The 25451-nt window shown below is 56.1% G+C and overlaps 1 protein-coding gene across 8 annotated transcripts in view; it reads right to left on the bottom strand.

Annotated features, from left to right (window-relative positions):
- The window catches only part of ZMIZ1 (zinc finger MIZ-type containing 1), a 244232-nt gene that overhangs the window by 53778 nt on the left and 165003 nt on the right, over positions 1-25451 (bottom strand). Inside the window, exon 1 of one of the 8 annotated variants that reach the window (XM_037727417.1) lies at positions 16245-16616. The exons of the other annotated variants lie outside the window; for them this stretch is intronic. The gene's annotated coding sequence lies outside the window, so the exon portion shown is untranslated. Of the gene's footprint in view, positions 1-16244; positions 16617-25451 lie in introns of those variants that run through there. 8 annotated transcript variants of the gene reach the window in all.

Raw genomic sequence — 25451 nt, 5'->3', positions numbered from 1 at the left:
AAAAAAAAAAAAAAAAAAAGGTAATAGAGAAAATATTCATGATCTGGGAGTTGAGAAAATTCTCAGTAAACAAAAACAAGCACTAACCATTAGGGAAACTTGATAAATTTTCCTATGGAAGAATGTCTTCCATAAATGGAGTGACAAGCACAGGGTGAGGGTGAGTCTGCATGGACCAGAAGCCACACAGTGCCCAGTTAAGCCCAGTTGAAGGTTTCCAGGAGTTGCGCTCCCCAAGTCTGTGCAGTGACCCAGGAAGGCTTCTCAGAAGAGGCAGAACGTAACTCCCTCCCACTCCTCCCCCAGCTCTGGCCTCCTCTCCCTTCTCTTCCTCCACGAAAAACCAGAGGCTTTAAGACAGACAGAAAAGCCCTAGCCCCCCTTCTCTGCCCCATGCAGAGATAACCAAGCAAGAAAAAACAAATTAAAGAGTCCAGGAGCCGGGCAGGGCCTTGGGAAGTTTGGCTCGACAGGGCAACAGCATTTAACAAAGCTCACATCATCCATCACTTGGGCCCAGTCATTTAGATACTGGGCATTTGATTAAACTAATACGGGCGGCTGGGGCGAGGCATGGCTGGGCGCTTCCTCCCCTCGCCTACAAATTAGACCGTCACACACAATCCGATTACCTTGACTGCCACATTTATCTTGGGAGAGGGGCCATCCATCACTCCTCAGCAGCTGGCTCTGCCCTCCCCACATTAGCTCTACCAGGAGGGGAGTGAGTTCACCCCAAAGTTTCAGCAGACCATGTTCATTCAGCCATTCCCTCCGTCACCCACTCTAGATACTCACCCCAAGTGCCTGCCCTGGGCCGGCCCAGGGTGCAGAGAAAACAGTCTATGCCCTTTAGAAGCTCATGGAAGGCTCATGAAAGGGGAGGTATCTGGGCTGGCTGGTAAAGGAGAGCCTAGAACCTTGGAGCTGAAAGCCATGTTGCACTGATGGGCACAGATTTATGTCCCACTCTGCCTCATCCACCTGAGACCCTACGCATGATAATCACTCCCCATCCTCAACTTCACACCCATGAAATGGGATGATAACAGCACAGTGCTGGCCAACAGAGTTTCTGCAGTAATGGAAATGTTAATTTGTGCTGCCCAAAACAGGAGGCAGGGGTCACACGGGCTATTGCACGCCTGATGTGTGGCCAGTGCCACTGAAGAGTTGAGTTTAAATTCCATTTAACCTTTTTCTTTTTTTTTAAAGATCGGATTTCACTCTATCCACCCAGACTGAGTGCAGTGGTGCAATCAGGGTTCACTGCAGCCTCCATCTCCTGGGTGCAAGCTATCCTCCTACAGGTGTGCCTCACACCACCCCTGGCTAATTTTTTTGATTCTTAGTACAGACGAGTCCTCGCCATGTTGCCCAGGCTGGTCTTGAATTCTTGGGCTCAGGCAATCCTTATGTCTCGGCCTCCCAAAGTGCTGGGATTTCAGGCATGAGCCACCATGCTTGGCCCATATAACTTCAATTCACTGAACATAAGCTCCAATTAGCACACGGGAATACTGGCTCCCACGTGGGGCCCTACAAAGCCTGGCTCACGACAAATGCTAAACAAATATGAGGTCCCTTCCCTCTGGGTTCTGAGACCAAGGACTGTGAAGCTGTGATCTGAAGAGCCCTGGACTCAACAGCAATCACCTTTGTGGTCTCAGAACACAGCAAACTGCCGCTCAGAGTTAAAGACGGCGCAAACCATAAAGTGGCAGGGATAGAATGTGAGTCCAGGTCTCTGTGGCTTGGAGCCTCATCTTTCCACTAGACACCTGGCTCCCCAGGAGATGGACAGCAAGAGCAAAGGCTCCAGGGTAGGGCCTGGGGAGGGCAGGTCTGCCTGGCAGGCAAGGACTAGCAGCCTCTTCCCTGAACATTACCATAGTCCCTGAGGCCAGATCAGTCACCTCCCAATGCTAGTATCGAGGGGGGTGCCAGGCACAGGGTCACCCCACAGCCCGGCTCGACTCAGCCCAGGTTAACGCCGATGCCTCCCAGACTCAGGGCAGAGCTGGAGCAGCCAAGTTTCTAGTTCCAGATACACCAACTCTAGACGGTGCCTGGTCCTGAGGCTTTTGCAGAGCAACCAAGATAGCTCAACCGAAGCCCTCGGTGGCACCAGGTGCAAGAGAGCTCAGGGTCATCCGGCTTCTCTTGCCTTCCAGGGTACATCAGCAGAGGCTCAGAGGCTGGCAGATGGCTTAGAGGCTGGCAGAAGGGGGGCCTATTAGCTGCTGTCACCAGGAATCTGAGGGCTCTGGGGGAGCCTGGTCCCCACACCGGTCCTTGGTCCCCTCACTAGGGACCCGCCCATCCGATCACAGGGCTGCAGTGGGATGAGTGGAGCTGACATGTGAATACACAGGTGAGGACGGAGCATGAGCTCCCTCGGGCTTGTTTAAATTACTGGTGTTGTCTGAGGTCTCAAGGCAGGTCAGTGACAAGGTGAGACCCCGGTCTGCCTTGTGCAGGTCTAGGGAGGCTGCAGAGACAGTATCTAGAACAAGCACTCACACAGGAGCCTGAAGACGCCGCTCTTCACTGATGGGCTGTGTCACCTGGAGCAACCCATGTCACCCCTCTGGTCTTCCCACCTCTTTGTTTTTTTAATGAAAGACTAGAGTAAAATCACAAGTATGCAGAAACCCTTCTGTTAGGATCAGATGGGGCATGCCGAAGCGCGTATGACCTAGATATGGACGAATGTGAGGGGATCTGACTATGTCAGTGAGTGGGCAGGCTTTCCTGGTAATGTCAGAGCAGCCTGACCCTGGAGAGAAGTCACCTCCTAGAGCAAGACATGGCCTCTGCGGAAACAGCTGGAGCTTAAGAGCGCAGTCTTCAGACACTCAGGAAGGATCCTGCTGGCAGGGGACTGCTCATGAAACCATAGGCTGGAAAGGAGCAGACCCAGGTCAACTGAAGCCCGCCTATGATCCCCTCTCGGCACTCACTGCGGGGGCACCGGCAGGCTCCCTCTCTGGAGTGGCTGCCTTAGCCCACCTGGTTGGGACTGTGGCCTCCAGCTGGCCTGGGTGGCTGGGAAGAATGCGGGGCACGCACTGCAGCTGTATGAGGGAGTGGGCTGACCTGGATGGGATGTGGGAGATACTGGCCAGAGTCCACCGAGGGCTGGGAGACGGTGGGGAAGGCTACTATGCGGTGTGTGCCAGGCCAGGAGCACAGAGGGATGGGGTGACATGGAAGAGACAGAGGTGAGATGGGAGTGGAGAAAGGGGGACACTGGGGAGCTGAGGAGGTCCCCCAGAATTCCCTCCACCAGATTCACCCCTTTCTGCTGTCCAAGTTCCAAGGTACACTTAGCCACTCACACATTAGTATAAATGAGTTTATGACAAGCTGTGCCAAGGGAGCAGTAAATGAAGGGAAAATAATGGGGTGGGGGAAGGTGGCAGGCAGCTCTCTCCAGCGAGAGCCTCCTCAATGCCAAGGAAGGGGCCCTGGGGGGCTCCTGGTGGGGACCCTCTGCCATCAGGACACCCGAATTGCCCCATCCCTTTCCAAAATACGAAAATGCCAACACTCTTTTGTTGCCACTTAAACCAATTTGGGGGTAATTCTGCAGGCAATTGTCTTCCGATTTACAATGAGGCTCTGTGATTGCATCCAGGCTGATGGTTCAGGCTGTAATTGTATGGTAATCACTTCTGTTTATGATCGATGCGGAATCACTATTGTTTTCCAGCAGGCTTGTTAAATCAAAAAAGTGCAGGGGTGGGGAGGGAGGGTTTATTTCTGTGAGTTGGAGCCCCGGGAAAATGAAATTAAGTAGAACAACTCAATGGGGGTTGAAGGGGAGGTGGCTCTGATGGCCAAGGCATCCTCATGAGTTCGGCATGTGGAGACAGAGACAGGCAGGAACACAGAGACTCTGAGAGACATGGATGGTACACTTGGAGAGGCACAGAGAAACCAGAGGGGGCAGGGATGCCGGGGAGTGCCTGGGGCCCAAGACAGAGATGGTCAGGAATGCAGATACACAGAGTTGCCCAGAAAGACTCCACTCCTCACACCCACAGAGAAGCCAAGATAGAGACATGACATGCTAGGGGGACCCCTTACCTACTCATACCCACGTTTCAGCAGACCTGCTCACACTCACTTTCAAAGAAGGGTGGGGCAACCCAGGTGCCAGGTGGCAGGCCAGGTACTGCCTGCCCCTCAGGGCTAGAGCCCATGCCTTCCCCATCTGGGATCTGCCTGCCTTCTCCTTGCCCCTGCCTTGAGGGCGCCTACCTGCCACCTGGAACCAGGGTGGCAGATGGCACCTGGGGGCTCAGGTGGCAGGAGCAGGGCAGGGTTGTGAGCTGAGTGGCTGCTGTGGAAAACAAGGGGACCTGCCCACCTGGCAGGCAGAAACCCGAATCTCCCCAAGGCCACAGGGAATTGGCTTGGGCTGGGTGGAGGGCAACGTCTCCCAGGGTGGCCACAGGCATCTTTGGCACCAGAGGACCGAATCAGCCCAGGCTGGAGGCTCACAGCCCCGTGGGGCGTGAGTAGGCACCAGCTGTTGTGGGTGGCTCAGGAAGACCTTGAGGCTGCAAGGCATGTGTTTCTTCAACCACATGCCCTTCTTCCCCAACAAGAGTGGATGGGGATCATCGGGCAAAGTGCTGAAAATCACAACTGCGGTGAAACATATCAGATGTTTAGTTTTGAAAGCCAAGAAGGCTGAGGTCCCTCGCTTGGCTGGCTCTCCGTGCATTGCCTGGCACCCCCACTCACCAACGCCCCCGCTCACCTGTCTAAATCGTCCTTCAAATTTCTCAGTTTTGCCTCGACCCGGGAAGGCCATTCCCTGTCCAAGTGGGACCAATGGCATGGAATGTCACGCTGACTGCAAGGCAGGACTTGGTCACCCAGACCTGCTGGAGGGGTGGCCCTGGCTCTAATTACTGCAGTTCTTTTGTGAGCTTTAGTTTGCTTAGCAGTGAATAGAGACCAGCAGGCCAGGCCAGGCCTCATCACGGGAGGATCCCAGTTAGAGCAAGCGCAGCACTCGGCAGCCTTCCCAGCAGATCCCGCCTGGGCAAAGGCCAACTAGTCCGGACTATGTGACTTCCCTAAACCCAGGGTGCCCTGACTCCACTTCTGTGGCCTGCACTGATGTCCCCAAAGGCAGCAAGGCCTTGACATGGCGCGTAATGACCTTAGTCCACTCCCTGAACAAAGAGGACCATCCGCAGTACACTCCAGGTCTACTTGGGGTTCTGGCCTTGAGCTTCCCCAAGACTGGCCCTCAAACAGGCCACCCAGAGCTGTGCTGGGGCCTGAACAGGGGTGCGCCTGGCTGCCTAATTAGAGGCTCAGCAGGGCCTGCTAGGAAGCGGCTGGAAAACCTTAGAAGTGGAACAATCACTCCTAATTGGACTTCTAGGATTCAGCTTAAGAAAACAGCCTCCTTCTCCCCCAGGGACTTTGTTTCTGAAGTATATACAAACAAGTGATAGTTACTCAACATTCAAAACAAAGCTGGCTGAAAATGAAAATTTAAGCTACAATTAAGTCTTCTGAACAGAGAGGAAAACCCCAAGGGTGGGGTCCCTATGCATGAGTATGTACATGTGTGTGCATGTGTGTGTGTGCGTGTGTGTGGGGCCACGTGTGCAGGCCCATGCATCCACACAGGGCATGACGGACAGTGAGCAGACGGATATCTTTTGGGGTCACAGTCATCCTTTCCTTTGCTCAGGAGCCCCTCAGAAAGTCCTGGATCTAAGTGAGGCTCCTGTGTCTGGATCCCAAGTTCCCCAGGGCACTGTCAGGGAAGTGGAGACAGGGCCTCACCAGACCCCTGTGGACACGAAAGCCTCAGACTTGGAAGGTAGAAGGCCAGAGTTCAGGACGCACCTCCACCCGCCAGCCCCTCACGCTCCCTGCCCCTCAGTTCTCTTCCCCTTGCTGGGTAGGGAGAAGCCACCACATCTCGGGAAGTGCTCTTCTGGACTCTGAAGTGCTCTAGAAGCACCTAAGACAGTCCAAGACAGTCCAGCATGGCAGGGAGGGACAGTGCAGGCACGTGTATGCCCCAAAGGGCTTGGAATGTGTCAACACATTTACACCACCCAGCTCCCTATGTACTCCTCCCATGTCACAGACACACTCCGTAATCTCTGCAATAGGCTCAGCCCTATTTCTCACCCAGATGCACGCGTGGGCCTGCACACTCACTGCCTTCCAGCCCTACCGTCTTAATTGTGGGACTTTAAGCTCCCCGAGGGCAGGGAATGTGTCTTTTTCCACCTTCCCCATAGTGCCCGGCCCAGACCCAGGTCTTCTTTTGTTCATTCACTCATTCCAAAATATATTACATGCATCTGTTGCCTATCTGGGCACTCCCCATACAAACTTGAGAGAGTTATAGTCATAGTCATGAACTTGGAGAAATGCCGCATTCCTGCACATACCGAGAGCTGTACTAAGCGCTGTAGCAACGGTGCAGTGTGCATGGTAAGGGTCACACGCGCATGTGTTAGTAAACGGCACCGGCAGGGGCGTGTGCATCCAGGGTCCCCAGCAGATGCCCGCACACATTCACACACTTGGTGGGCACCCTATGCAGTGACTCCTGCTGCTATTGCAGGCCTGTGGGTGAGGGTATCTGCGTTTTGCAAAAGCAGTAACTTGAGTATGCTGCTAGGTGGCAGAGGGGTTTCTCAAGCCCAGGATCACTTGGGTGGGGTGAGAGCTGGGCTTCACGTAGCAGGTGCCCAAGACCAGGGAGGTGTCCAGGGAAGTGACCTGGGTCAGGCCATTTCAGAGGCTGATTTCTATTTAGGTAAGAGCCCAGGGAAGTATCATGGAGAGGGTGTGGGGGAAGACACACTCTCACAGAGGACAGAGGAGGGGATGACCAGGAAAGCCACACCTGGGAAGAAACCCCAGGGCAGAAATCTCCATTCCTGAGGCTGTCACCTGAGGACAAAGATCTTATCCAGGTCACTAAATGTATTTCTCGGAGAAGGTACAACACCATGTAAAGCTCTGAGAGGATTATGGGTGCCTGATCAGCCTGACGCTGGAAAGGCTTAATTCTAGTTTAGGTGGGTGCAGGGACTGGCAGGAGCCCAACTCCTGAGGCCCACCTGCTGTCTGTGGGTGCCCTTGGGCAGCAGCAGTCAAAGGAACAGCAGGGTTGGGGGAGGGCGGAGGACCTGCCTCGTTTTCAAGGGCCAAAGTTGGCCTAGGCAGAAGGAGCCAAAGCCTGAGCTCACAGTGGAAGCCACGTGCTCGGCCCTTACCCCTTCCCCTGTCCTGATGCTGCCCCTGGGAGACCCACCGCCAGAGTGGCCTCTTAGAAGCCACTAAAGACCCAGTGGTGGAGGCTGCTGTGGTTCTAGGAAGGTAGGGGTGGGGCGTTTCTCTGTTTGGGTGCTGCTGCCCTGACCCCCCGGGACAATGGTTTCTGTCCTCCTTCCAGGGCACCCCAGCACTGCCCAGTAACTTTCTAAGCCTGTTGTTGGCAAATCAAATGAAGACATACCTGAGGGTTACACAAGCTGTCCCCCACTCTCTGCAGGAACACACGAGGCTTTTCTCAGCAAACACTGAGTGAGCCTTGAGCTTCTGGTCAAGAGCCCTGGGGTCCTGGTGGGAGGCAGGGGGACAATTTGCTCCAAAATGCTTCAGGCTCTTGGGGAAGATGGGCATTCTGCATGTTCCACCAGCTCAGGGCTCATGCTGGAGAAAAGTACCCCCGACAGATCAGCAGGGGTTAGAAGAGTGTGTGGAGAGGCTGGGCTGCAATGGACAATCAAGAGGCCCCCAAGCTGGGGGGCAGCAGGACGAGTGACCTAGAGGAACACACCTCTCCCAAACATGAGGAGACGCATGCAGAGCAGCAAGGGTGGCTCATGTTTACTCAGGGCTGATGTGATCCCGGCACTGCGCTCAAGGTGCTGGCTGGAATCAGCCCTTTAATCCTCCCACAGTCCTAGGAGATGAGTCCCAGTCTCTGGTTCTGCAGATGAGGAAACTGAGGCGTAGAGAGGATGAGAGGTCCCAGTGTGCGAAGAAGAAAGGAGAGGAGAGGGGCAGATGCTGAGAGCAAGCTCGGGAACGGACCTTTGTGGGGTGAAGGCCTCTCGCTCCCAACAGTGGGGAGCCACAGGAGGGCCATCCCATCCCCACCTGGAAACCCCCACTTCACTTCAGTGCCCAGTCTTCACCTCCTCCATCTCTCCGATGGCCATGAGTTCCCAGCAAGCCCCTCCCTTTGTCCCCTCAGCTGCCTGTGTCCTCTCCCTGCACGTGGTCTGTTCCCCAGGACGGTCTTGCGGCCTTGCCCTGAAGGCCGTTCTGTCTCCCAGTACCCATCCTGGCACCAAGGACACCGTGGGTGTCAGGGCCTGGGGCTGGATAGAGAGTGGTGTGCTGGCTCCTGGGATCATTCCGCAGCTCCCAGAATTTCCTCTCAATGAGGGCTTCTCCTGGCACCCTTTAGGCATCTGGAAGCCAAGGCTAGGCTCACAGTCCTTATTCTGAGGGCCCACTCTCACTAGGATGGCTGGACCCCAAGGGCCACCTCAACATGGCTCGATTCACAGACCCTCTGCCCAGAAACACAGAGGCTCACAGACCCTGACAAACTATGGGTGGACCTCAAGGGAGAAGTCCTTGCTGTCTTGACAACTCCAGGATGCAGACTCTCACCACTCATTCCCCAAGAGGGAAATGAAAGTGGGCGCGCGTGGGTGCCGGCCACGCTCACTTCCTTCAGAGCTGATACGCTGGGGCCTCCCCGATGGGAACAGCAGGGAGAGCCCTGCAGCTTCTCTCTGGGATGGACAAGTGACAAGCACACTTGTGCCACTCTGTCTCCTGGCCTTCTCAGGCTCTCCTGTTACAGTGGCCATGCCGAAGGCAGGGATAAGCCCCGGACAGCCCCACCCTCCACAAGGCACAGCAAGGTCTCCAGCTGCAACACAGGGTGAGGACAGGCAGGAGTACTACACAGATGAGGAAACTGAGGCCCAGACAGAAGGGGTGGGGCTGGGTCAAGAGAACCCAGTCTCTCGGGCTCAGGAACTCAAGGGGAACCAAATGCCCAGCTGGTTTTGGAACTAAGCCCACGCAGCAGGGGATGAATCCACCTGACCATGATGATCACTGCCAGCTACTGAGAAGTTACTATGGGCCAGATATCGACCTAAGCACCTTTCGGCCCCATCTCATTTACTCCCCACTGCAACCCTGCCCTGCAGGGACAGGGAGCTCTACTGCACTGATCAGGAAACAGAGGCTCAGAGAAGCTGAGTGACTTACTCAAAGTCGCCCGGTAAATGACAGGTGTGGGTTTCATAATTACTCTCTGACACTGTCTTGGGAAGGACACTGGGTGGCCCCATTTTAAGGGCCCCAGGGGATTGGGCAGGGAGGTCCCCAGTGCATGGGGGGGGGAAGGGAGAGGGGCAGCCACTAGGGCTGCCAACAGGAAGGTAAGGCTAGCCCTCTGGCTTTCAGATCCCCAGGCCACAGAGTGACCACTTCAGGCATGGCGCTGCCAACAGGTCTTCTACCATGATGGGAATGGACCGCTGCACTGTCCAATCTGGTAGCCACTAGCCCCATGGGGCTACTGAGAACCTGAAATGTGACTACTGTGACTGAGGAACTGAAAAGTTAATTTTACTTAATTTTACTAATATACATTTAAATATATGTGTGGTTATTACACTGGACAGCACAGTAAATCCCAGGCTACTCCTTACAAGCAGGAACCCCAAGAAAGGAGAGCACCCCTCACATCACACAGCCAACTGGGGGAGCCAGAGCTGGGCCAGGACCTCGAGCCTCTCAATTCCTGCCTGGGTGACCAGGGCTGCCATGTCTCTATGCTCTGGGCCGGCCATTTGACAGACGTTTACACAGTGCCCAGTGTGGATGCAAATCATGGACCGCCTGTCCTTCAACTCAGTGTAGTGGACTGACACCCAGGTGGGCAAGGGATCACAGGAAGCTACTGATGATGTATGGCGCTGGGTCCTGGATGTGCACAGGAGCTATGGACCGCAGGGTGTGGGGAACCAGGGAAGGCTGCCTGGGCCATGGCTTTGCAGCTGGCCCTGGAAGCAGCAGAAGTGAGAGGCAGAAAAAGGGTCTCCTTGGGCTTCTTTTTTCCTTCCTCTCTGAAACATACCCCCCACTTTTTCACAGTCCTGCCTCCCACACATTGGGGCTGAACTAGACCTTGCTAAATCTCCTGCATACAATGAAGCTGCCTGATCGTAAGCTCTTGAGAGGCAGACAGGGTACTGGTAAATTACCAGTGCCGCAGGCTCTGACCCAGGGGGCAGGGATTCCATATTGGAGCCCTGGGAGGGCGGGAGACCAACTGTGCCAGCCCAGAGGCTACCCTCTCAAATGCTTCCACTCCAGTCCCAATGTGCATTCCCCCAGGGAAATGCACACGTTGATTTAAAGCCTCCTGGGTCTGGCTAGAATCCCCCAAGGGACTAGGGAGAGACTCCACAAAAATGACTGCCTCTCTTTTCCAGGAGAGCAGTGGGCTGCTGTGGGGAGGTCTGGACAAGCTCCATCCAGTTCCCGGAGCTCCTCAGAAGGCAGAGCTGGCTGCCCTCGCCCCCCACCACGGGCAACCGCAAAACAGGAACCCTGAAACAAGACGAGGCTTTCCATTGCGTCAGCAGGGGCAGGGACATTCCCCCAGCAGGATGCCGACCTTGTACTACTCCCAACTTCCACACCTGATTCCTGCCTGCTACTCAGCAGCAGCCCTGCTCCTAGAAGCGGGAGTCCCAGTGCCTCTGAGGCTCCAAAGCCTTTGATGGCTCCCCACTGCCCTGACGTTGTTGCAGCAGCCTCACTTAACCTCTTCTGGAGCTCCTGCTCACCTCCCCCATGTCACCTGGAGGGACATCCTCTTTTCTCATCAAGTGCCGTACCTCTCCTGCTTCCCACGCCTTCGCAGCTACTAGTGCCCCCACTTACTAGTCCTCCCACCCAACAGTCATTTCTCATCCTACCCATTTCCAAAATCAAGTTCCACCTGGGAAGAGTTTCAGGCCGCTGCAGCCCGAAAGTCACCATTTCCCCCTCTTCTTTCTGCAGCTCTGGGGGTGTAGAGCATAGGCCTCTGTTCCTTTAATTCTCTCTGGTCATGCTGCACCCTAATATTTCCCACTGCACCCCCAGATGTGGGTGATTGCACCCAAAGATATTGCCCAAGCTTCTTTCTCACTTTCCTCTCTCCCCATCTCCCTGGCATGGGGCTGGTATCGAGGCCCTGGAGTGGGGTCTATCTTTTAGAGATGAGACAAAGAAGTGGCAGAGATGAGACACTCAGGCCCGCAGAGGGGAAGTGACTTGCCAAAGGTCGCACACGAATTTGGCACCAGACCACAGACACTATTGTTTCAGCGCTAGGCCTTAGGAGACATGGTTCTACCTATCAGAATTACCTGGGGAGCTTTCGAAGGCAAATCATAGGGGATGGGCCTCCTCTTAGACCCGCCAACTCTCCAGGGTGGTTTGGGAGCCTCAGTTTCAGAAATCGCGAGTGTCTTGGCTAAATCACCACTTCTCCATTCACCCAATATACACAAAGCAGCACCACAGCCCCAGTCCAGGCACTTCCAAGGCCTGGCCTCACTCCATGGTAGGTGGGAGCAGTTGGGGAAACCAGCAGGGTCTCTGGGGCTTGGAGAACTCCAGGGTGGCTCTAAGGAGAAGTCAGGGCCATGGCTGGGGCTACCAAGAGGGAAGAAAAGGGTCCTACTTCCTGAGCCTGCCTGGGCAGGGAGGGAGCAACTGCCCTGCTGACCACCCAGAGGTCCTCACGCCTCGTACTCTGGGTGATGGGGGCAGCGCCTGGCTCTGTGCATCAGTTTGGAAAGGCACACAGCCCATCAGATCCTGGGGAACAAAGACACTGTGGGCTTTCCCCACAGGACTCACTATGGGTCCTGGAAGCGCACACCGGAAAGGCCTTGTCAGTTTCTCCCTCTAGAGGACTGGAAACCTGGGAGTGTCGCCAAAGGTTCTCGCATCCCTCAAGCTGCCGCGATGGGACTTGAAGACCCCCCCTTCCAGTGTGCCAGGGTCCCTGCAGAAAGCCACCGCCTTTTCAGACCTCCCGCTTCAGTCATCAGGGCCATGGGAGCTGGAGGCTGCAGCGAGGCCTGATGCTGGGGGAGTGGGCACCTCAGTACCTGGAGACGAGGCCACAGGAAGCTAATCCTCACCTCGGGGCGGGAGCAGGAAATCAAGCAGCAGGCACAATGAAATCATAAACCCCACGTTCCCACTGGGAGACTGGGATTTGCAGTGGCCCGGGAGAGGGCATTAGTTCCATCCACGGCCTCTCCTGCCATGTGACCTTGGGGCAGGAAGTCCCTTCAGCCCTCTGGGCAGTGGGCTGGCCTTCCTTCCTTGTCTGTGGTGACTGGCCAGGGAGCTCCTGGGAAGCTGCAAGTGCTTCGAGGGTGGGGGCCTTGTTTTTCCCGAAGCAGGCTCCCTTGTGAGGCAGCTGCTGCTCTGCCAGGCCCTGGGAGAGTTTCCTCCCGATGCCGAGGCTTGGGGAAGGAGGGCGAATGAGGCCCAGCCGATGCCCCGTGACACGGTGTGGCGGGGCGAGATCGAGGGTGGGGACACTATACCTTCCCTTTGGGAAGGTCCCCAAATCCTTCTCCCTGCTGGGCTCAGGCCTGCAGCCCTCTCTCTGAGGTGGTGCTAAGGATCCCAGCCACAGGCCCCACTGAGGAGTTCCTTCCCTGTGGAGGAGCCAGCCTCTCCCAAGGGACCCACGCCGCATCACTCAAGGTAAACACCTCCCTTGCCCAGAGAGCCTCGAGCCCGCTCCTTCCAGCTCTGCCAGCACGGAACTCTCTGTTCCTGAGGACCCGAGGCTGAGTTGGCGCTCCCGACCGATCGATGGATGACTTCATAGAGACTGACGCCTACCGGCACCAAGGCTGTCCCTCAGGGAGGTCTGAGGCTGTTCCTGGGACCGCTGCCCACCCGTGCCCCCTGGCTGACCTCTGTTGGATGACACAGTGCTGGCCGAGGGGTTGGAGACCTGGGACTCATGCCACTCTCATGCTGGATGACCTCGGGCAAAATTGAACCTCAGTTTTCTCCCCTGTTAAATGGTCTACTCCTTCCCTGCAAGGAGACTGCTACTACACAAATGCTGGGGAAACAGAAGGTCTCTTTATCGAACAGACTTGCCCACTCTGTTACACTCTCGGGTCTGAGCTGGTGTCCTCACTGCCCTAAGTCTATCCTCCTGGCCAGCGCTGTCTGTCGTCCATGAAGCTTCCTGTTGTGGTGGACACGTTCTAGAGTCTGAGCTGCCCAACAAGGCGGCCACCAGCCTTCGGTGGCTGCCGAGCACTTCAAGTGTGGTTAGTGCCAAGGATAAGCTGAACTCATCCCTTTAATTAATTTAAATTCATAAACAGCCACATGTGGCCAGTGGCTACTGTATTGGATGGTGTAATCTTAGACCCAGCTCAACCACTCCTTACTCCCCAGGGCGATATTCAGGAAACCCCAGGCAGGACTTTGGCAGAACCTCTGTGGGAGCACCTTTCTCCCTCTAGCTGCCAGACTCCAGACTAGGGACTCATCTCAGAGTTCCCAGGAACTGCACCATGGACTGGTGCTCCACCAATGCAGACTGAAATCTGGAAGTGCTCTTTCAATTCCTCTGCCCCCTCCACTCCAGTAGGGAAAACACAACCAACCAGCCTTCCAATCATGCCACCATCATTCAGCAGCCACTGGGCACCCACCATCTGCCAGGCACCACGGTTAGCACTGGGGCACACGGTGACGAGAAACACGCGGTCCCTGCCTTCAGGAAGCCCGCAGGCAGTCAAGGTCTTGCTCCTGTTGGAGCCACGCCTGGCATCCTACATCCCCAACTGGGTGATCTCAGGCACATCAGTTTTCCCATCTGAAACTGGGGCTCACAAGTCCCTGAGCGCGCAGGTTGTGATGAGAACCAGTAGGCATGAGAGAGGTGCAGGGGCTCTGAGCCAGGGGAGGGCTGTGCAGGGCAGTGGAGGCAGCCTTATGAAGCGAGGTGTAAACTCTGTGCAGGCTGCGCTTCCGGTAAAGACGTAGATTCTCACCAAAGCATCGCTGTTTGGTGGTTTCTCACTAAGGAAGTTCAGGGTAAAAATAGCTCAGGAGGGGACTTGAATCCAGCTAGTTGGAGGGTAGTCACTGCCTGGCTTATACACAAAAAAGAGGAACAGGCTTGTTAGGAGCCACGTGGACCCCTGCCCACGGGACAGGGCCTTTCCTCCATAGTGGATGGGAGATGAGCTTCAGGCCCAGAGCCCCATAACTGGAGGAGCCAGAGTCCCCACGTAACATTTGGGGTCACCCTGATTTCAGGGTGGCATGGCCTTTCACCCCAACTCACTCCTCAGCCAGGCTTCTGACCTGATTTCACTCCTCAGCCTGATTTCACTCCTGAGCCTGATTTCTGTGGCCACTCTCAAGGGTGGGCCAGTGAGAAGCACACTGGCATCAACTCCACGCCACCTGCCACACAAAGCCTTCCTGCTGCAAGAGCCCTCAGCCATGCTCAGCACTCATCTGGCAGCCTAGCCTGATGGTCAGGAGCGAAGGGCCTGGGTCACCACTGTAGGAATGACAGTCTCGCGACACCCATCTAAAGAGGTGACACTCAACCTCTCCTAGTTTCCCCCCAGAGGGCTTCTGGGCCCAGGAGCTGCTACCTATCTAGTGCCCAGGGCACCATGGCTTGGCTTCTAAGAACCAACACCGAAACCACATGCTCAGGACTTCAGGCAGCTGCCCCTTAACCCCTACCAAGGGGCCCTCTCTCCAGGGCCTTGTATAAGGTCCTCACAGCCGGGCACCTCCCGAAAGGCTGCTTCCTACCCTCTGGTGCAAACCCACCTCTCTCCTCCAGCCAGCTTCCCAGCAAACACTTGTCAGAAGTCTATTCTGCACCCACCACCTTTCCGAAGGGCACCCTGCCGCAATGGTGGCATCACCATGCCCGTGGGGTCTCTAGGCGCTGGCAGCATCAGGGCTGCCTTCTGACAAAGGAGCAGCTTGAAGTCGAGGACCCTCAGGCACTGCCTCCTAAGGCATCCTGGCCGATTCTTATTTTTGCGGCAAGAGCCGACTGAGAACAGAGCCCGGTAAAATGTCTGCTGGAGAGCCAACACTTCACCTTCAGGGAGCTGGGCGGGGGCACACTCTGCCCCCTGGCCCCAAGGAGAAATGAAGGCCCCTTCTCTGGGCACACAAAACCGGCCCGGTGCACGCCGGTGCCACTCTCGCGGCCAAGCCTGGGGCTGGCACCATGCAGCACACGGCGCTACCCACAATGCACCGGCCCTCCTCTGTCACACACTGGCACGCACACTCACCCCGCGCCCGGAGGGAGCCCGGGGCCCGGCCCGCGGGCGCCCAGGCGCCGACCCCTCAGGCCCCGCACTCACCTAGAAGTTGCACCGGTCGCGGTCCCGCCCTGGCGCCCGCGGGGGCTCCGGGCCCGGCCGGCGGCAACCGAGGCGAGCGACTCCGGGTAGGATTCAGCCGGCGCCGAACAAAGGCTGCGCGCAGGCAGCGGGCGCCGCCTGCATCCCCGCTCCGCGCCCGGGCGGCGGCGGCGGCGCGGGGGCCCGGGCGGGTCCGGCGCCCGCTCGCTCCGCGCTGCCCGCTCCGAGGGCGCTCCGGCTCCCGCGCTCCCGCTCGCTGCTGCCCGCCACCGCCGCCGCCGTCCGGCTACCGCACCGCACACATCAATTATTCATCGCCCGTCTCCAGCTTCCCGGGCGAAGCCAATCACAGACGGAGGCTCCACTAATGGGGCCGCCGCCGCCGAGGAGGCAGCCAGCCGCGCGCCCGGGCGCAAGCGACAGCCCTCCGGGGACGGGGATGGGCCGGGGGCGCGCGGGGGGCGGGGGCGCACGGGGCGCGCCGGAGAAACTTCCCACGGCCCGCGCTCTGCGCCGCGCTCGCGGACCCTGCGGGCGTGACCACCCACCCTGCGTGTGCCCGCGTGGGGCTGGGGGCTCGGGGGAAGGCCAGGCCAGCTGCGGCGGGGGGGAGGGGAAGGGGGAGGAGGAGGAGGAGCGCGGGAGGAAGATGAAAGGCGAGCAGACCTGCCTTGGCGTCTCCAGGGAGCCCTGGCTCGCGCGCGCCCTCCCCACCCCGCGAGCCTCGCCGTCCGCACCCCCGCCCCCCAGCCCGCCGCCCGCACTCACTCGCGCGCGCAGACCGTCCGCCCAGCCACTTCGCTGCGAGGGAGCGCGAGCGAGTATGAATCGGAGGCAGCTCACATTTCAAACTTGCACGCAGGGGTGGTGCTGGTGCACGCCGCCGCCGAGCGAACGCACGACCCGACGAGCAGCGCTCCAGCCTCCGGGAGGGGGCGGCGACCAGGCCCCCTTCCTTCCCCCGCCTAGGCAATTAATTGGAAGCAACACTTGTGCGAGTGGGGCTCCCGGAGCGCTGTCGCCCGAGGAGGCCGCCGGGAAGGCGCTGGGGGTGGATGACTTCGGGTGTCTCCCGAACCCCAGCGAATCCTCCCAAGTGGGCATGCTAATGAGGGTCTACGGCGGGGAGCGGGTGGAGGAGGGAGCTGAACTGGAGGGGGCCTCTGGCGGGGGGGGAGGGGGGGAGGAGAGGGCGGGGCTGGGCATTCAGATTAAATCTCGGTTTAAAGGATTTTCGGAACGGGCTACCGGGTGGAGAAAGTAGGCGGCCCGGACTCTTACTTCCCTGACCCTGGGAGCCCTGGCACCCCCGGGATTCCCCGAGCGAGGGGCCCAGGACAGGGTGAACGCGCGCACGTACGCTCCGGCTCCCCGACTTCGGGGAGTTCCTGTGACCAGGAGCTGGCAGCAGGAGGGAAGCCGGGGGCGGCTGCGCGCGGCCCTGCCCCGCCCCGGGAGCTGCTGCCTTCCTGACATTGCATCCTGTGGTGGCCGCGGCCTCTTCCTTCCAGCCTGTCTGTCGCAAGGGCCCTGGGCTTTGAGCAGAGCTTGCTCACTCCCCACCCCTTTGCCCAGCAGACACCCCGGGAAGCCCACGTGCTGTCTCATCTCCAGAGATCTTCGCCCCTCCCTCTTTCATGGGCACTCACTGTCATCATTACCCTCTCGGGAGAAACCCTATTTTATAGCCCCCTCACCCAACCCCACCCACCTGTCAGTGAAAGTTGCTTGTATGGTGACCTAACTGCCCCAAACAATTAGGAAGGTAAGTGAGGTCCCATCATTCATCCCCAAAGAAGGGCAGCCAGGACTGTCTTTAAAATCTCCTCTGAATTGGACTGCCGTGCCCTGCTGCCCTGGCCAACACTGGGAGCTGACCAGCTTCACTGGCCTTTGAGGCTGCATCTCCTGACTCCATCCCCTCGTCTCAGCCTCAGCCTCTGGCTGGCCCCTAAACCTTCCTGCTGGCCCTGGAAGTGGCTGAGACAAATCACTTATCTAGAAATTATGTTCTTGCTCCTTGTTTGACATAAATCGTTAGCAGGCTCTAATCCCACCCACTGCCACTTGAAATATCACTTTGAGGATGGCGTTTGGAAATGCAGTTGTCATGGGCTTTCCCTCCGAGGAGCTGGTTAAATGGATTAATTCATACTTCGTAACTTGCGCCTTTTGGACAAGAACTCGCTTCCTTCAAGAGAAATTAATCGGCATCCCCTTGCTGGCAGGCCAACCCTAGGGCAGCCAGGGGAAGACGGACTTCCCTCCAGCTCTGCATACATTCCAGGCTCTGCTCATTCTCACCTCCATCTCATCTCCTCATAGGTTATCATGGCTGCTTTGGAGACCGTCATTTACTCACTGAAACATTTATTGGGGCCCTGCCCTCCCAAGCAGCACCACAGGCAGGAGTCCAGTGAAGACTCTCGCACCTCCACACTGCACATCCTCCAGATGACTGACTTACTCTAAAACCCACTGCTCAGCAAGTGACACCCAGAAAACAGATGGGGTGGGACAATAGCGCACACATGTACCAAGAGAACACTGAGATGGATGTACTTAAGATCTGGTTTCTACCGTTAATCTGATTTTAAAAACCAGAACACACCCCCTTGCCAGTTCTGTGCAGTGACAGTTCACTATTCTAATCTGATCCTTAGTGCTTTCTAAGCCACCAAAGACCCATGTGTTTGAGACTTCCAAGTTCATTTTTCAAAGATCCTGTATGTGTGGGTACCATGTGGCCAGCCCCAGAGGTTCAGAAAAACCACTTTGGTAAGTTGAGACAAAATCTGGACTGGAATTGAGCAGAAGTTTATAGCAGAGGGACACAGACCTGGTGGCACTGCCCAGGAAACTTATTAATAAGACAACCTGCCAGTCTCCCTACCCCATCTCCCAGTTCTCCCAGGGACCCACTCTGAGAAGTCATAGGGTGAGGCTGGAGAAGAGAATTAATATACCTAGTTAGGCTCCTCCGGCTTGAGACCAAAGGTATTAGACTTTTCCCAGGTAAGCCAAAAAAAAAAAAAAAAGATAAATACTCTTCACTAGATTTACGTAATTAAGAAAACAAATTGTTTTCAAGCATCCATTCACCAGACTGCATGGGAGGCCTCCAGGCCAAAGCTGTGGTTTTCACATGCTAATTTTAAGGCTCTCTCCTGCCCACTTGGTTAGCAAACTCTTTCTGTTACTTGCCTCGGGTCTACAGAAATACGGGCACTCCAACCAGTCTCTGCTTCAGAGGGCTTTCTCCACTTGTTTCGAGTTCCAACTCCACTTCTCCAACTTCCAAAGATTTGCTCAAAAGCCTGGGGCCCAAAGCAGCCCGCTCCACCCCCTTGATAAGGATCTACAGCAAAGAGGCCGCAGACAAAGGCGCTCTCCACCTCAGCTCGCAGGCACTCGGCGAGCTCTCTGAGTGACCTCGGCAAGGGGGGCACAGCCCCGGGGGAATGACTTGGGAGAGAGAAGAAAGGAAGAAGAAAGGGCGAGCTGCAGCCCCCGCGCTATGCTCCTTGATGAATGCCCGCCAGCGCTCGGGAGGCCTGACGTGGGGATCAATAGCGGGTGGCTTTTCTCGCGGGTGTTTGAACTCCTCCTGCCGTGGGCCCTGGCGAGGAGGAGCCGCCGATAAATCACGGCGCTGCAGCTGGCAAGGCGGTGGCAGCTCGCTCGGGAGAGCAAGGGGAGGGAGGATGCTTTACCCGGCTAGAGGAGCCTGCCATGCGGAACCCACCTCTGCAAGACCAACTGGGTGGGGGTGGGGGTGGGGTAGGGGTGGTAGCGGGAGGAGACCCCTCCAGTCAAGCTGGGGTTGCAGAGCCTTCTCCAGGGCTCCCCTGTTCACCCAGATGGATGGGTCTCTTGGATCCCAGCTTGGTCCCAGCATTGCTCAGTAGAAAGAGCCAAGCCACCTATAATGTAGGTCACCCAGGGGTCAAAGTGACTCTGGGCTGAGTCACCTCCTGTATAAGGCTTTGTGTAGCGGGAGGCCTGGGGGCTGAGAGGCCATTAGCAAGGAAGGACCAGCATACAAAAGCCAAGCTCTCTCTGACTGCAGAGAGGGAGAACAATGAAGCCACGGATGGCTCTGCTCAGGGGCGCTGGGTTCTGAGCCACAGAGCTTCTTCAGGGAGGGTCTGCTGATTCAGCAGGGCTGAGCAAGGATCCTATGACTCGGAGCTGTCACCCATGTGGGCGCAGGCACTCGGAGGGTGAGCTGGACAAGGAGGCCCCAGCCGCGTGTCCACGTGAGAATGACAGGCCTGAGCTCAGGGCCTGGGAGCTGCCTGGGCCATCCACCTCCACATCCCTGGTCCTTCTCAGGACATGTGGGAATGTAGGGCACACGGTGGGCATTCAACAAATGATGCACACAGACAGGGGACCTGGCTATGGAGAAGCTGTCACACAGCCAGCTCAGCTGCCCAAGGAAAGCTCTCATAGCAGCCTTGGAAATGAGACATCTCAAGGGCTCTGCCTCCAGAGACCCCTTGCTGGGGCTTCTGCCCACCTCAAGGTGGGCACAATCTCATGTGTCTTATGACACTGTTCTCTCTCTGCCCCCTCTTCCTTTCCTCCCTCGCCTTGGTCAACCTCCTCGAGTCTTCTCTTAGTCTTGAAGATGAAAGACACAGTTGTGGTTGAGCTCCTGGCCAATGCAGGTGTCCCGGCCAGACCTCGGAACCCTACCCGTGTCCACACACAAAGCTAGGGGCCCAAGCAGGATCCTGGCCTCTGCTCTCCTGGTGTGACATGCAGCTCATGGTTACTGAGACTCTGCTGGCTGGCAGGCAGCTTCCAGGCATTTTCCAAGTATCACCACACGCAATCCTCATCACCAGCCCTTTCTGATAGAGGCTATTTCCACCATACGGAAACTAAAATGGAGGTATAGGGAGGTTTAGACAACTTGCCGAAGGGTTTAAACCATTTGGCAATCCTTTTCAAAAGTATGCACTGATAACCATCACATATTCCCAAGGAGGGACACTCTAGGATCCAGAGGAGGGTGACCTCTAGGTCACAAAGTAAATGACAGCTGCTGTGAGGGCTCATGCCCCCAACTCTGTTTTATATTCTTTCCCTCATACAACATCACAAATACTGAAATATTTCTTGCTTCATGTGTTTCTTTTTAGAGTTTAGCATCTATGCATTTGTAAGCATTTACATGACATTTCAAGTTGGCTGGTGCTCCACCTGAGTGGGGGACAGGGACACGATGCACAGTGAGACCTCCATGCTTCTCAGCCTCTGTCACTGCCCCCCATCCCCTTCCTGGCCATATCCTCCAGCAGGGCCACTCATCCTGGACCCAGGCTGCATTCCCAGAAGTCTGCCTTTGGCTTCTACCCAAATCCTATAACCCTTTCATTTTGAAAACAATATTAACCCCTGCCTCACACCTCCCAGTGCCTCTGAGAAGTTTTACAAGGGCAAGGTCACTGAGGTGCCAGGAAAGCCTCCTGCCAGGCCGGAGAGAAGAGAGGATTCTGAGGGGAGGGGGCCCATGAACCGGACACAAAATGGTCATTCATGGAGGCTGCTCCACTACCTGCTCAGCCCCAGGCTACGGAGCAGAGGCTGGTAGAGCTTGGGACTGTCCCCAGGGCTGGGGCGGAGACAGGAAGGAGCTAGCCATGCTCTCCTGGCTAAGTGAGGGGCTGTGGAGGGAAGGGAGGAGCCTGGATATGGAGGCTGAGGCTCGGGAAACAAGTACTGACTAGCTTAGGCTTTCTGAGCCTCCGCCTACCAGGTCCTAGGAAAGACCAACTGAGAAGCCATGGTGTTAGGGAGTGAACTGTGTCCCCATAAAAAATGTTGAAGTCCTAACCCCCGGAACCTGTGAATGTGACCTTATTTGGAAGGAAGCAGGGCCTTTGCAGATGAGGTCATTAGGGGAGGCAGTAATCCAACAGAACTAGTGTCCTTACAAAAAGGAGAAGTTTGGACACAGAGACATGCACACAGGGACAGTGCCACGTGAAGAATGAAATTATGCTGCCACAAGCCAAGAAACTACCAGAAGCTAGGAGAGAAGCCTGGAGAAGAACCTTCCCTAGAGCCTTCAGACGGAACTTGGCCCTGGTGACACCTTCCTCTGGGCCTTTAGATCTCCAGAACTATGAGACAGCGGATGGCTATTGTGTAAGCTACCTGCTGGGCGGCACTTTGTTATGGCAGCCTTAGCAAATTAAAACAGACAATCCTGTTAAAACCGAAGTCACAGGACATCATACTGCTTAAGCCCCTTCCTCCTGTTGCTCTGGCTCTGCTGGTGTAAAATGCAAGTCCTTGTGGCCGAACCCCCGAGTGACCCAGCCTCGTCCATCTCTCTGACCTCCTTTCCCTCCAGTCCCCTCGGCTTACTCTGCTTCAGCCTTGCTGCCCTTCTGGCTGTGAATGCACCCAGTACACCACCAGGGGCTCTGCTAGGAATGCTCTTCTCTAGGTGGCCCCAGCTCCATCCCCATATCCCTGCTTCCTACAGGCTTTCCCTCAGGGGACCCCTTAACAGGGAAGCCTCCTCCACCACACCATGCTGACCACAACTCAGCCCCTCCTGACATGCCTGTGAGTCTCTGACGTGGCTCTCTCCTTAGCATTGATAGCTCGTATATTTCAATTATTTACCTCGTTTAACGCTGTCTCCTTCACTAAAAGGCAAGCTCCATGTCAACTGAGACTTTTTGTCTGTTTGGGATGTGTTGTATTGGATGTTGGATGTGTTATATTGACAGTATCTAAAATATGCCAGGCAGATGCTTGATAAATATTAGCTATATGAATGAAACCAGGACCAGCTGCCTGAATGAATGAGTGAACCAAGAAACGACTGAATGCACAGTGAACAATCACAGCCTCTAAGGGTGTGTGTGGTGGTCCTGCTGCCCTGCCCTGAGCCTAGGTCTCAGACTTGCTTCCTAGAACCTGGGTTGTTTCTCAGGAGGAGGCAGCCTGTTCAGACAGGAAGCTTAGGCTGGTTAATAAAGGGGCTGCCGGAGGTGGTGGGGAGCGTGCCACCCAGGTCTCTAATGAATCTCTTCCCATTGATTTCTGGAGTCGCCTTTGAAAGGAAGGGATGGCGAAGGCAGCTCAAATGTCCATGCCTCAGCAGTTCTGGGGTTTCATTGCTTCTCCCAGGACACAGCTTTGATGGGGGCTTCCGGATGGCCCCAGGGCTGGACTGACAGAAGCTCCCTGCAGTTGGAAATGCAATTTGCCTTCCTGCTGGAGCTGTCTGCCTGCCTGCCTGGCTATGCAGCACACCTCCCTGTCTGGGCTGGAACAGCCAAATTCCATTCCTGATGCTTCCCAGACAAAGGCTCACAAGGCGGCTAAGCACAGAGCTTCCACTTTGCAGAGGAAGAAAGTGAGGCTCGCTTTGGGAAAAGATTGAGGCCACTCACACACTCTGGCTCAGGCTGCAGGACCAGGCAGGGCTGCTAGGCTGTCCCAGGCACCATCGGACCCTGTGTGTCTAGAAACCTTGGGTGGCCTATTGCTTCCTGCCTCTTTCCTGACAGAGCCTCTACCTATCCATTTGGAATCGCCAGCTCAATCGGCATCAAAGTAAAGAGACCCTTATTTCCCTCTTCAAATCAGGAAACAGGTTCGAAGAGGGGGTGGAGGCTGCCTCCAGTCACATAGCAAATTAGTTGGAGAGCCAGGACTAGAGCCGCAGACTCCCGGCTTGTTCCTGGGCCCCAAGCTGCCTCTCCTGGTACTGTATTCCTGCCAACTGTAGCTTCCAGGGCATGCCCTGCAATCTGTAAAGTGCTAGATGGATATACTCTTCTAGCGGACTCTTGTCCATCAGTTGCCTCCTTTTTCCAGCAGTGTGGGATTCTGATGGGATGGGTCCACCCTACTCGGTACCTCCTACTCACAGGGAGGTCGGGGCTAGACCTTGACTTGTCAGCTCTTTCCCTCACCTACTGTGGGAGTCACATGCATGTTGAAGATGGGTGGGGGAACCTGATTTGGGCTCAGAAGGAGGAAGGAATTTCTGACAGTCAGGGCTGCCCAGGAGTAGCAGGGAGCAGCTGTCATCTGAGGCATATGAGCTGAGGATGGAATTGCAGAGGGGACCCTGCACTGGTGGGCTTATGGCCTCTGAGGCCTGCTGTGGGGGCGCCAGGAGAGGTAAAAGGACAGGAGGGTGGCTGAGAAGCAAGCCCGAGCACCTCGGTATGCTCTGGGCAGCCATCGCGCAGTTTAGGAAGCTCCCAAGCCCATGAAAGTTTGCCAGGCGTCCTTCATCACCCGGTGTGGCCTTCCCGCCTTCCTTTCCTGATCACCCCATGTGAGAGGAGGTTCTCCGGGTGCCTGTTCCCTTCCAGCCCCTTGTTCCTGGCCCATGGCAGATGAGGGGAGCCGGTGGCTTCCTTCACTCCCCAGTGTGGTCCCAGGTGTCCCCCACCTCCAGAAGCTCTGGACATGAGCTGACAGGCTGCATAGGAATGTCTGGGGGAAATCCAAAGGTGGCCGCCAGGGCAGGGCAAGGAGTGGGAGGCCTGATGTTGAAATCAGGACCTGCAGAGCTGGGCTCGCAAAACAGCGTGCTCCTTGGCCCAGGAGGCCGACTCCCTAACAGAGACAGAGGGTGCCTGGAAAGAGGCTTGGGAGCTTGCTGTGTGACCTGGTGCAGGTCACCGTTCCTCTCTGGAGCCCAGTCCCCGCTCCCCCAGTGAAGACATCTAGTGTAGATGCCATGCCTTTCTTTGGTGCCAGGGGCCAAGTCTGGCTGGATAGGCTCTGAGAAGAAATTGAACTGACTCCTGCTAATTCCCTGTAAAGGCCGGAGTAGGCTGGCAAGTGATCCAGACAAGAGGTCTACAACACATCATTTTGTCAAGGCAAAGACGCTGGTTCCAAGGCAGCAGCCCCTCTGTGGTTCCATTCTCCTGTATTTATTTACAGTTTATCTGTTAAGTCCATTTCCCTATTAAGTATGTTAAATGTTTCTTGCATGATTAATGGATATTCACCAAGTTATTCCACAGTGGTGGGATGTCAGTTTTACTTTCTTTGTAATTTTCTGTATTTCTTGATTGTCCTACATGTAATATGTATTATTTTTGTACTTATAAGAAAAATTCCATAAAACCACTTTCATTTCAGAGTGAAATGCAAAGTGAAGACTTTTTGCCTGGGAAAGGTGCTGTGTACCAGCTTCAGAACTGGTAAGTCAAGAGTCAAGCATAAAACAGCTCTTGTCATCACCTGAGCTGCTGAGGCCCAGGGCAGGGGGGGACACAAGGCGTTGCTGGGGAATCACCCTCTGCTTCTCTCCCTCCACACACAGCACACTTCCACCCCAGCAGACTCGTGTCCGGGCAACTGCACCAGCCTCCAAACTATGTTCTCTGCCTCTAGTACCCAGGTGCCTCCCCTATAATTGTGCTGAGGCAAATCCGATCATATCATCCCACCTCACCCCTCGTCTAAAACCTTCCTTGGCTCCCCAGGGCTGTCAAGATCAAGTTCAAGCTTCTTAGATTGGCATTCAAGGCCTCAAATGATGTGGCCCCTAGAAGTGTCATGCCTGGTCTCCAGGAGGGCCACCTTGCTGCCCTCGGCCTGGGTTGCTTCCGCCCAATTCCCCCGGCAAGTCTCTTGAAGGCATGTATACACTCTGGTTTACTCAACTTCACTGGAGCCCCTGCTCTCCCAAAATATCCACATGCCAATCAAAATGTTGGGCAGCTGGATGCCAGTGTGCAGCTGGGAGGAGAAACTGCTGCAAATCCAGGGGCGACAGGGAAGCTGAAGTCCCCCCAACCCCCAATCAATCTTTGGGCTTTTCCAGGGGATGAGGAGTCAGGCCCCCACTGATGAATTTGAAAGGGAGGGTGAGCTGCCGGCCAACAGTCTGGGGCGGGGCTCTCAAGGAGGGGAGAAAATCAGGCATGGTGCTCTCAGCCCAGCGGATGCTATGGTGTGGGGTTGCTGTGGTCTTAG

The sequence above is a fragment of the Cebus imitator genome, unplaced genomic scaffold, assembly GCF_001604975.1.
Source record: "Cebus imitator isolate Cc_AM_T3 unplaced genomic scaffold, Cebus_imitator-1.0 Scaffold11, whole genome shotgun sequence".
Lineage (NCBI taxonomy): Eukaryota > Metazoa > Chordata > Mammalia > Primates > Cebidae > Cebus > Cebus imitator.
The sequence above is the reverse complement of the archived record's forward strand: the minus strand, read 5'-3'. Positions and strand labels throughout refer to the sequence as shown.